The 10384-nt window shown below is 47.2% G+C and overlaps 1 pseudogene; it reads right to left on the bottom strand.

The window, feature by feature from the left end:
* Positions 1-10384, bottom strand: part of LOC111949760 (multiple epidermal growth factor-like domains protein 6) — a 123446-nt pseudogene that overhangs the window by 13133 nt on the left and 99929 nt on the right.

Genomic DNA, 10384 nt, shown 5'->3' with positions numbered 1-10384 from the left:
AAATGTCCTGCTGAGTGCGTTATCAGAGAAAAGGAATGTGGTCATTTGGGGGCAGAGAGTGGTCGAGAGGAGAGAGGAGGGGCAAATATTCTGGTCTGTGAGCAGCCGGGTGGGAGTGTGGCGTGTGTGTGTTTAAAAGAGGACTGGATGGTGAAAATATGTTGTCATCACTGCAAACAGTCCAATTGACATTGTCGTCCCCCTTGACTATTGCTGTCATTGAATGTTCCATGAAAGTGTCTGCTATTAGTTGTAAGTCGTATCGTGCTGCTTTTGTTCCATCCTCTTCTCACAGTGCCTTCCCTAGTTTCACGTCTTAGACCAGCCAAGTAGGCACGACATCTTTCGACACAAAGGCTACCAGCAACCCACAGTGTTAAGATGACCCAACAGCCCCCATGACAAAAACAAATGAAGAAACGTTGGGTATATTTCTTTGTCAACAGAAGTTTAATACAGCACCAGCGTCCACTGTTCGCCGACAGTCAACCAGGAAGTAAAAAAGGCTAGTCCAGGACATCCAGCCTCCAGTTCCATGGAGACCGTCTGGGCAGGCTGCAGCACAGACACATGGGTGGTGTTCAGTAGGGCACAACGTAGCAAGATGGTTTAGAAACGGTCTGAAAACGAACATCTGTGTTCTTATTTGAAAAGTACAGGTAGGACTTTCCCATTTAATTATGTTTCAAAACGTTTTCTCCCTTCAGAACATGACCCAACTGCTCTCTCCTTTAAAGAGAGAAACAGGAAAGGAGGCGGAAATACACATTTGGGTTTATCTCAATAGTCATTAGTGGCTTTCTTTCCTCAACTCCTGTCCTTCATCAACACTGAACAGGGTAGCAGAATGCATGTCTCTACGTTGGCTTCTGAGAGACTGCTTTCACCTATCCAAAGAGWTGAGGGAGGAAGCCAGTCTAAACTATTGGGATGCACCTCTTGCATTTGGAAGCAGTGATGTCAGGTCACCTGTCTGACAGTGCTCTCCAGTCCAGCCAGGGGGACAGCTACACCCCCCAGTCACTCTGTCACACGCCCCTCCATTCTGACAGCTGCATGTTTGTGTGCACCCCTCTCCATAGGACCCCTCCCCACAGTCTAGGAGAGGCAGAGAACAGAGGCCTCAGATCACACAATATATCCACCACACAATGAGCTGAATCCTAACCAGGAATCCATGTTACTGACTCGGGCTTTCTAGTAAATCATGCATTGATGTCAATGGGAGATTTGCACAAGAATTCGATCCCAGGTTAGATTTGGACCAAGGTGAGTACAGCTATGAATGCCCTAAATCCTCTGGTTGATTTGACCTCCAGGGACAGAGGGGGGGACTCACCCAGCTCGCAGGCTGCTCCGGTCCACCCTCTGGGGCAGGAACACTGGCCAGTCACGCTGTCACAGAAGCCTCCATGCTGGCACAGACACAGCTGGGAACAGTCCTCTCCATACCTCCCAGCAGGACAGGCTGAACACAGTAGTACACACACAAACACAAACACACACAAAATAAATGTAACCAGAGGATGTCATTGTTCAATACAATTCAGACAGATAGAAATGAGGATGAGGATTCAGTTAGGCTGCATTGAGTTTATGTTCGAAAAAACAACTTACACAGACCAAACACGTACAATTAATGTATTCATACACTCACCAACTGTTGTGATATTTCATCGTAATTGGAATAAATTAATATTAATCACCTATCACTTGCTGTTTTAGGGAATGTTTWACCTAAAGATATTCTGGTAGAAGAGAGATTTCAGTTCCATGCAGAGCTCCTGATGTGCTGGGTTAGTTTAAGGTTAGGTTAAGGTTAGTTTAAGGTCAGACTGGGCCCTATACTGGGTTGACCGATGAGCCACTCACCCTCTTGGCAGCTGGCTCCGGTCCATCCGGCTCCACAGCTGCAGCGGCCGCTGACGTGGTCACAGGTGGCCCCGTTCTGACACTCACAGCTCCGACTGCAGTTCTTCCCAAAACCACCGTCAGGGCAGGCTGCCTCCCACACAGGACAGGATACACAGTCATATACTTAAATAAAAGTCAGCATTTTATACAGTAGCTCTCAACATGAAGTGGTCTGCTCTACTGGAAGTCTGGACACAGATATACAGATGTAGTATCTTAATTTGAGCCAGTTTGCTACAGCAGGAAAATAATCCAGTAGCAACAGGAAATGTGAATTATTATGTGGATTATAATTAATCAACATTTTTGTAAGGGGTGATACATTTTTCTTAATGGAATCTCAAGTCTGAAATTTCAAAAGTGGAAAATACAAAGTTCAGAAGCCATTTTAAACCTCAAACACACTACACGTTTTAAATGTCCTGCGTTGCAGGAATGTAATCCTGCAACAGGGTGATCAAATTTAAAACTTTGTGTATTTGAGGTTTAAAAAGTCTTCTGAAGTTTGTAATTTCCACTTTTGAAATTTCAGACTTGACATTCCCTTAAGAAAAATGTATCACCCCTTACAAAAAAGGTCCATTAATTATAATCCACATAATAATTCACATTTCCTCTTGCTGCAGGTTTATTTTTCTGCTGTAGCAAACTGGCTCAAATTAAGATCCTACATCTGTATGTGGTTTAGCCAATTCCTTTTGTCATTCGAGACTGACAAGGGACACGATGGAGTGGTTGACTAAAGCAGAAATATATCTGATCTATGGAGAGATATGGCTTCAACGTACTTGTCTTGTATTTCTTGCTTGAGATATGGCCAAATCCATACGTTTGCGCGTCTGAATAGAGCACATTCATTTGACCTATCTGAACTAGTCGCTAATGATCGATGTCTGAAATTAAATTACATTTGAGTAACGAGAGAGAGATGGGAAACAAACTAACCATAGCAACTTGTCATTAAGRCACGCAAGTGGGTTTGGGCTGACTCTTGGCTTCGGGTAATCAGGACCACAAAACATGCTTTGGGGAGACCAGGCCCTCTCGAATAAGAATTGAGAATGACATGGTCTGAACTTTAAGAGGGCATTTCACTAGATCCATTAAAACMGCATGAAGACTTTAGAGAGCAGTGAATAGAGACTTTGCATGACAGTACCGAGGGTAAAACTGATGGTCCTAAAACGTGGATGTATTTATCCAGAATCTGACGCAATTAACGATGTACGCTGGAGGGACATCCTACCAGCCCCCCTACACCCCTCCCACCCCTTACGCATCCCTAAAAAAGGAATTGGCAGGGTATCGTTAAAAAGATAATTGTTTTCAAACACATGGGAGATGGTATTTAGGGTGAGAGGATGCCGTGATGAGCTGGTAGAGGCTCCCTCACACCCCGTTTTAATGATGTGGCTACCCTACCCAGAATGCAGTGTGGTCCCGACCAGCCAGGGGTGCAGAGGCAGGCTCCTGTGATGTGGTGGCAGCGGGCACCGTTCCTGCACTCGCACATCTGGCCACAGTCAAGACCGTAAAACCCGTCCGGGCACACTGCAAGCCAAGATAAAACATCCTCTGGTTAGGGACTGGCAGCTTCACACACAGAGGTAAGGATGCCAACTTTTTTCTCTCTCTCTTTCTCTGTGTCTCTCTCTCTCTTTCTGTGTCTCTCTCTGTCTCTTTGTGTGTCTCTCTGTCTCCCTCTCTCTCTCGTTCTGTGTCTCTCGGTCTCTTTCTGTGTCTCTCTCTGTCTCCCTCTCGCTCGCTCTTTCTTTGTCTCTCTCGGTCTCTTTCTCTCTCCCTCTCTGTCTGATSTCTCTCTCTCTCATCTCTGTCTTACCACCTACCAAAAATACCATATGAAATTGCAGTACCCTGCTCTAGCAGTTCATTTGTGGAGCGTCTGCATTCGTTAAGGGAGCTCACGTCCCACATGTGAGGAGTATCCGTGCCACATCAAAGCCTGCAGAGACACGGGGGCCGGGCCTCCCCCTGAGGGGGTGGGAGAGAGGGGCACACACACACCAAGGACTGGTAATTAGAACACCTGCTGGGTCCACAGGCCCGTCGTCAGGGTCTAGGAACCCAGCCCAAAACAAAGCCAGGTTAACTGGCTGCGGGGCGCAGCCACACACACAAATTATTCACACACGACACAAACACACAACAACACAACACACACACCAACACCACACACACACACACACACACACACACACACACCACACCACACACACACACACAACACACACACACACACACACACAGTAGATAGTGCATTAGACACCATAACAGTATATAATGCATATAGACACTGCACACATAACACACTCCTGCTCCACTGGTGTTCAGTAATGCCAGTGGCCGCCCAGGACGCTTGTTTCCTTTTCATACGCGACTTAGTAGAGTGAGAGCGGGGGCTGATACGCTTGAACGTCTGTGGGATTCATACGAAGCAGTACACCATGCGAGTTTAGTAACTACATCTAAGCCACAGTGCACGTATGTCGGCCTCGAACAGGCTCACCTATGAAACCGATTATTAGATAACTGATAATATGTGGAGGCGGAGTTGAAGAGGGGGCTTGTCCCTACTGTGCTGTAAAACATCTATTCCTGAAACGCTCGGCATCTAAACGTAAACAGGCAGGAATGCCCGTGTTTACTCAGTGATTCTCGTTGATTGCTCAATTTGTCACGAAAAGTGCAAGATCACAGAGCAACAGCTCTAATGACAACACTTACTATCAGTTTGTATGTTAAGAGCAGTTACTACAACACATCATTTATGTCTTTGTTTAGGGAAAAGCTGCGCTCGCTTGACTGTGTTTCTGATTGATTAACAGATGCAGTAGGACACACCTCCTTTTAGCCCTAGTGGTGTGTGGGGAAGGCTGGCACTGGTTTGGGCACTGACTGCTGCTCAGTCAGAACATATCTCTTGTTCCAATTGACCCTATGCCAAATAACCCATCTCATATACTGTACATACAGAGTTTTGGCCTGACCGTGCCTTTTCTCTTAGCCTGGTCCCAGATCTGTTTGTGCTGTCTTGCCACACTATGGCCATTGTCACGCCAACAATTTTTTTATTTTTTATTTTTCTGTTATTTTACCAGGTAAGTTGACTGAGAACACGTTCTCATTTGCAGCAACGACCTGGGGACAGTTACAGGGGAGAGGAGGGGGATGAATGAGCCAATTGTAACTGGGATTATTAGGTGACCGTGATGGTTGAGGGCCAGATTGGGAATTTAGCCAGGACACCGGGGTTAACACCCCTACTCTTACGACAAGTGCCATGGGATCTTTAATGACCTCAGAGAGTCAGGACACCCGTTTAACATCCCATCGAAAGACGGCACCCTACACAGAGCAGTGTCCCCACATGAGCAAAGCATAGGAGTAGCCAAGACAGTACAAATCACTCTGGGGATCAGGATACTTTTTCCCAGCTGCCAATATAATCTGCCTATTGGTGGTTCTACTATAAAGTTAGACTGTCTCATTACAGCCTGAGCAGGGAAGTAATGCCATGGATCCATCTGTGTGTCTGTGTGGTTGCTGTGTTGTCCTGTGGTGATGTTTGTGGTTGGTTGATGTGTGTCTGTGGTGCTGTGTTCTGTGGTCTGTGCTTGTGGATGTGGTGCTGTGTGCTGTGTCTGTGGTGCTGTGTGGTGCTGGTCTGTGGTGCTGTGTACTCTGTGGTGCTGTGTGTCTGTGGTGCTGGGTGTCGTTGTGCTGTCTGTGTATCTGTGGTGCTGTGTATCTGTGGTGGCTGTGTGGTCTGTGGGTGCTGTGTACTCTGCTGGTGCGTTGCTGTGTATCATGTTGCCGTGATGCTTGTGCTGTGTGCTGTGTATCTGTGGTGCATGTGTGGCTGTCGTGGACCTTGCTCTGTGTGTCTTGGTGCTGGTCACTCTGTGAGTTCCTGCTACTCACGTGCTGATGAGGGCAGATTTGTTTCAATGGTGCTTGGAGCGCACATTCATTTTTCAATGATGTCATTATTTCTCAATCAAAGTTTGTACCAACAGATACACCTTATTCAATATTTACCAGTGAAATGTCCAAACTCCAAACTGTATATTTTATGCTATTTTTTTATTGAAACTTTATTTAACTAGGCAAGCCAATTAAGAACAAATTGTTATTTACAATGACGGTTTACCAAGAGGCAAAAGGCCTCCTATGGGGACGGGGGATGGGATGACCAATAAAATGTAGGACAAAACACACATCACGACAAGAGAAACACCACAACACTACATAAAGAGAGATCTAAGAAAACAACACAAAATGGCAGTAACACAACATGACAACAACATGGTAGCAACACAACATGGTACAGTAGCAGCATAAACATGGTACAAACATTGCTAGGCAAAGGACAAAGGGCAAAAAGGTAGATACAACAATGCATCACGTGAAGCAGCCACAAGTGTCAGTAAGAGTGTCTATGATTGAGTCTTTGAATGTAGGGATGGAGATAAAACTGTCCAGTTTGAGTGCTTGTTGCAGCTTGTTGCCAATCATTTGATCCCAATCAGTTTCATGGGAATATGAATTTAGATCTTCTTGAATGACTGTTTCTAAGTGAATTAGAGCCGATGGTGTTTTAAACTATTGGCCTTTCTTGTATTTTGTTTCAATCAAAGCATAAGCTGTATCCTACCTAGTGTTGCGCGCTGTTGACTTGTGGCTGCATTAGAACTAAAACTGTGACTATTCAGCTACAACGAGCATCCTTGAAGCTCATGAGCCCCAAGTCCATAACAACTTTTGAGGACAGCCGTTTGTCACGCCCTGACCTTAGTATTCTTTGTTTTCTTTATTATTTTGGTTAGGTCAGGGTGTGACAAGGGGTGGTTTGTTTAGTTTTGTCTTGTCTAGGGGTGCTTGTATGTCTATGTGTTAGTTGCTTGTGTCTGCACTAATATTATATAGCTTCACGTTCGTTTTATTGTTTTGTAAGTTTATTCAGTGTTCATCGTTAATAAAAGTAACGATGTATTCATATCACGCTGCACATTGGTCCTCCGATCCTTCTTACTACTCCTCCTCAGATGAGGAGGACGACGATCGTGACACCGTTTTAGCAACACCTCATAGAGTTTTCTGTCTTTGGCTGTTCTCGTTAGGGAGTGAAGTTTATGCATAATAAGGGTTACATGAATAAAATCGAACCTCTCTGAAATGAAAATGGATGGCCCTCCCTTCAGCAAAATACATTTTTACCTAAACCCGGAACACTTAAAAAAAACAAGTGACCATCCCCTATACCCAAAATAATAATTTAAACATACAGTGAATAGCAGAGAAGATGGCTAAAATGTCTCCTTTATAGTATAAACAGTACATGAATCTATTATCGTATTTGCATGTCAGAGAAAAAAAATAGCCTTTTATAAACATTTCATGCAATTACATTTTTACCAGATTTTTTTTTATATCACACAAATGACCGAAATGACAGGCTAAGAATGGACAGAGAGACATGCCTATGTGTTCATCTTATCATATTTCTCCAATGCCAAATCAGTGTGTCTTGTTTGCAAACGGTCCCTGTTCGCAAATAATTAAATCTGAGACATCATTAGGTATCTGAGCATGCTATGTTCAAAAGTTAGGGCTACCTTTCCACCCCAGACAGAGAAGGCCTACCTTTCCACCCCAGACAGAGAAGGCCTACCTTTCCACCCCAGACAGAGAAGGCCTACCTTTCCACCCCAGACAGAGTAGTTCTACCTTTCCACCCCAGACAGAGTAGACCTACCTTTCCACCCCAGACAGAGTAGGCCTACCTTTCCACCCCAGACAGAGTAGTCCTACCTTTCCACCCCAGACAGAGTAGGCCTACCTTTCCACCCCAGACAGAGAAGGCCTACCTTTCCACCCCAGACAGAGAAGGTCTACCTTTCCACCCCAGACAGAGTAGACCTACCTTTCCACCCCAGACAGAGTAGACCTACCTTTCCACCCCAGACAGAGTAGTCCTACTTTCCACCCCAGACAGAGTAGACCTACCTTTCCACCCCAGACAGAGTAGCCTACTTTCCACCCCAGACAGAGTAAGCCTACCTTTCCACCCCCAGAACAGAGTAGACCTACCTTTCCACCCCAGACAGAGTAGGCCTACCTTTCCACCCAGACAGAGTAGCCTACCTTTCCACCCCAGACAGAGTAGACCTACCTTTCCACCCAGACAGAATACCTACCTTTCCCCCAGACAGAGTAGGCCTACCTTTCCACCCCAGACAAGGAGTAGACCTACCTTTCCACCCAGACAGAGTAGCCTACCTTTCCACCCACAGACAGAGTAGCCTACCTTCCACCCCAGACAGAGTAGACCTACCTTCCACCCAGACAGAGTAGTCCCTACCTTTCCACCCCAGACAGAGTAGTCCTACTTTCCACCCCAGACAGAGTAGACCTACCTTTCCACCCAGACAATAGCCTACCTTTCCACCCCAGACAGAGTAGACCTACCTTTCCACCCAGACAGAGTAGGTACCTTTCCACCCCAGACAGAGTAGACCTACCTTTCCACCCAGACAATAGTCCTACCTTTCCCCAGACAGAGTAGGCCTACTTCCACCCCAGACAGAGTAGGCCTACCTTTCCACCCCAGACAGAGTAGACTACCTTTCCACCCCAGACAGAGTAGCCTACCTTTCACCCCAGACAGAGTGACCTACCTTTCCACCCCAGACAGAGTAGCCTACCTTTCCACCCAGACAGAGTAGTCCTACTTTCCACCCCAGACAGAGTAGCTACCTTTCCACCCAGACAGAGTAGGCCTACCTTTCCACCCAGACAAGATAGGCCTACCTTTCCACCCAGACAGAGTAGACCTACCTTCCCCACCCAGACAGATAGGCCTACCTTCCACCCCAGACAGAGTAGCCTCCTCCACCCCAGACAGAGTAGCTCTACCTTTCCACCCCAGACAGAGTAGGCCTACCTTTCCACCCCAGACAGAGTAGCCTACCTTTCCACCCAGACAGAGTAGCCTACCTTTCCACCCCAGACAGAGTAGGCTACCTTTCCACCCAGACAGAGTAGCTACCTTTCACCCCAGACAGAGTAGACCTACCTTTCCACCCCAGACAGAGTAGCTACCTTTCACCCGACAGAGACCTACTTCACCCAGACAGAGTAGCTACCTTTCACCCAGACAGAGTAGTTCCTACCTTCCACCCCAGACAGTAGACCTACCTTTCCACCCCAGACAGAGTAGCCTACCTTTCCACCCAGACAGAGTAGACCTACCTTTCCACCCCAGACAGAGTAGACCTACCTTTCCACCCCAGACAGAGTAGCCTACCTTTCCACCCCAGACAGAGTAGGCCTACCTTTCCACCCCAGACAGAGTAGCTACCTTTCCACCCCAGACAGAGTAGGCCTACCTTTCCACCCAGCACAGAGTGCCTACCTTCCACCCAGACAGAGTAACCTACCTTTCCACCCAGACAGAGAATAATCCTACCTTTCCCCCCAGACAGAGTAGGCCTACTTTCCACCCAGACAGAGTAGCCTACTTTCCACCCAGAACAGAGTAGGCCTACCTTTCCACCCCAGACAGAGTAGTCCTCCTTTCCACCAGACAGAGTAGACCTACCTTTCCACCCCAGACAGAGATAGCCTACCTTTCCACCCCAGACAGAGTAGCCTACCTTTCCACCCCAGACAGAGTAGCCTACCTTTCCACCCAGACAGATAGCCTACCTTTCCACCCAGACAGAGTAGGCTACCTTTCCACCCAGACAGAGTAGGCCTACCTTTCCACCCCAGAACAGAGTAGACCTACCTTTCCACCCAGACAAGTAGCCTACCTTTCCCCCAGACAGAGTAGGCCTACCTTTCCACCCCAGACAGAGTAGGCCTACCTTTCCACCCCAGACAGAGTAGACCTACCTTTCCACCCCAGAAGACTACACCCAGACAGAGTAGCCTACCTTTCCACCCCAGACAGAGTAGTCCTACCTTCCACCCAGACAGAGTAGCCTACCTTTCCACCCCGACAGAGTAGGCCTACCTTCCACCCCAGACAGAGTAGGCCTACCTTTCCACCCCAGACAGAGTAGGCCTACCTTTCCACCCAGACAGAGTAGACTACCTTTCCACCCCAGACAGAGTAGCCTACCTTTCCACCCCAGACAGAGTAGACCTACCTTTCCACCCCAGACAGAGTAGCGCAGCTACCTTTCCACCCAGACAGAGTAGGCCTACTTTCCACCCCAGACAGAAGTAGCCTACCTTTCCACCCCAGACAGTAGCCTACCTTCCACCCAGACAGAGTAGGCTACCTTTCCACCCCAGACAGTAGCTACCTTTACCACCCAGACAGAGTAGACCTACTTCTTTCCACCCCAGACAGAGTAGCCACTTTCCACCCCAGACAGAGTAGCCTACCTTTCCACCCCAGACAGAGTAGTCTACCTTCTACCACCAGACAGAGTAGTCACTA

This window comes from Salvelinus sp. IW2-2015, linkage group LG22, assembly GCF_002910315.2.
Source record: "Salvelinus sp. IW2-2015 linkage group LG22, ASM291031v2, whole genome shotgun sequence".
Classification (NCBI taxonomy): domain Eukaryota; kingdom Metazoa; phylum Chordata; class Actinopteri; order Salmoniformes; family Salmonidae; genus Salvelinus; species Salvelinus sp. IW2-2015.
Note: the sequence above shows the minus strand (reverse complement) of the source record. Positions and strands in the feature narration are given on the sequence as shown.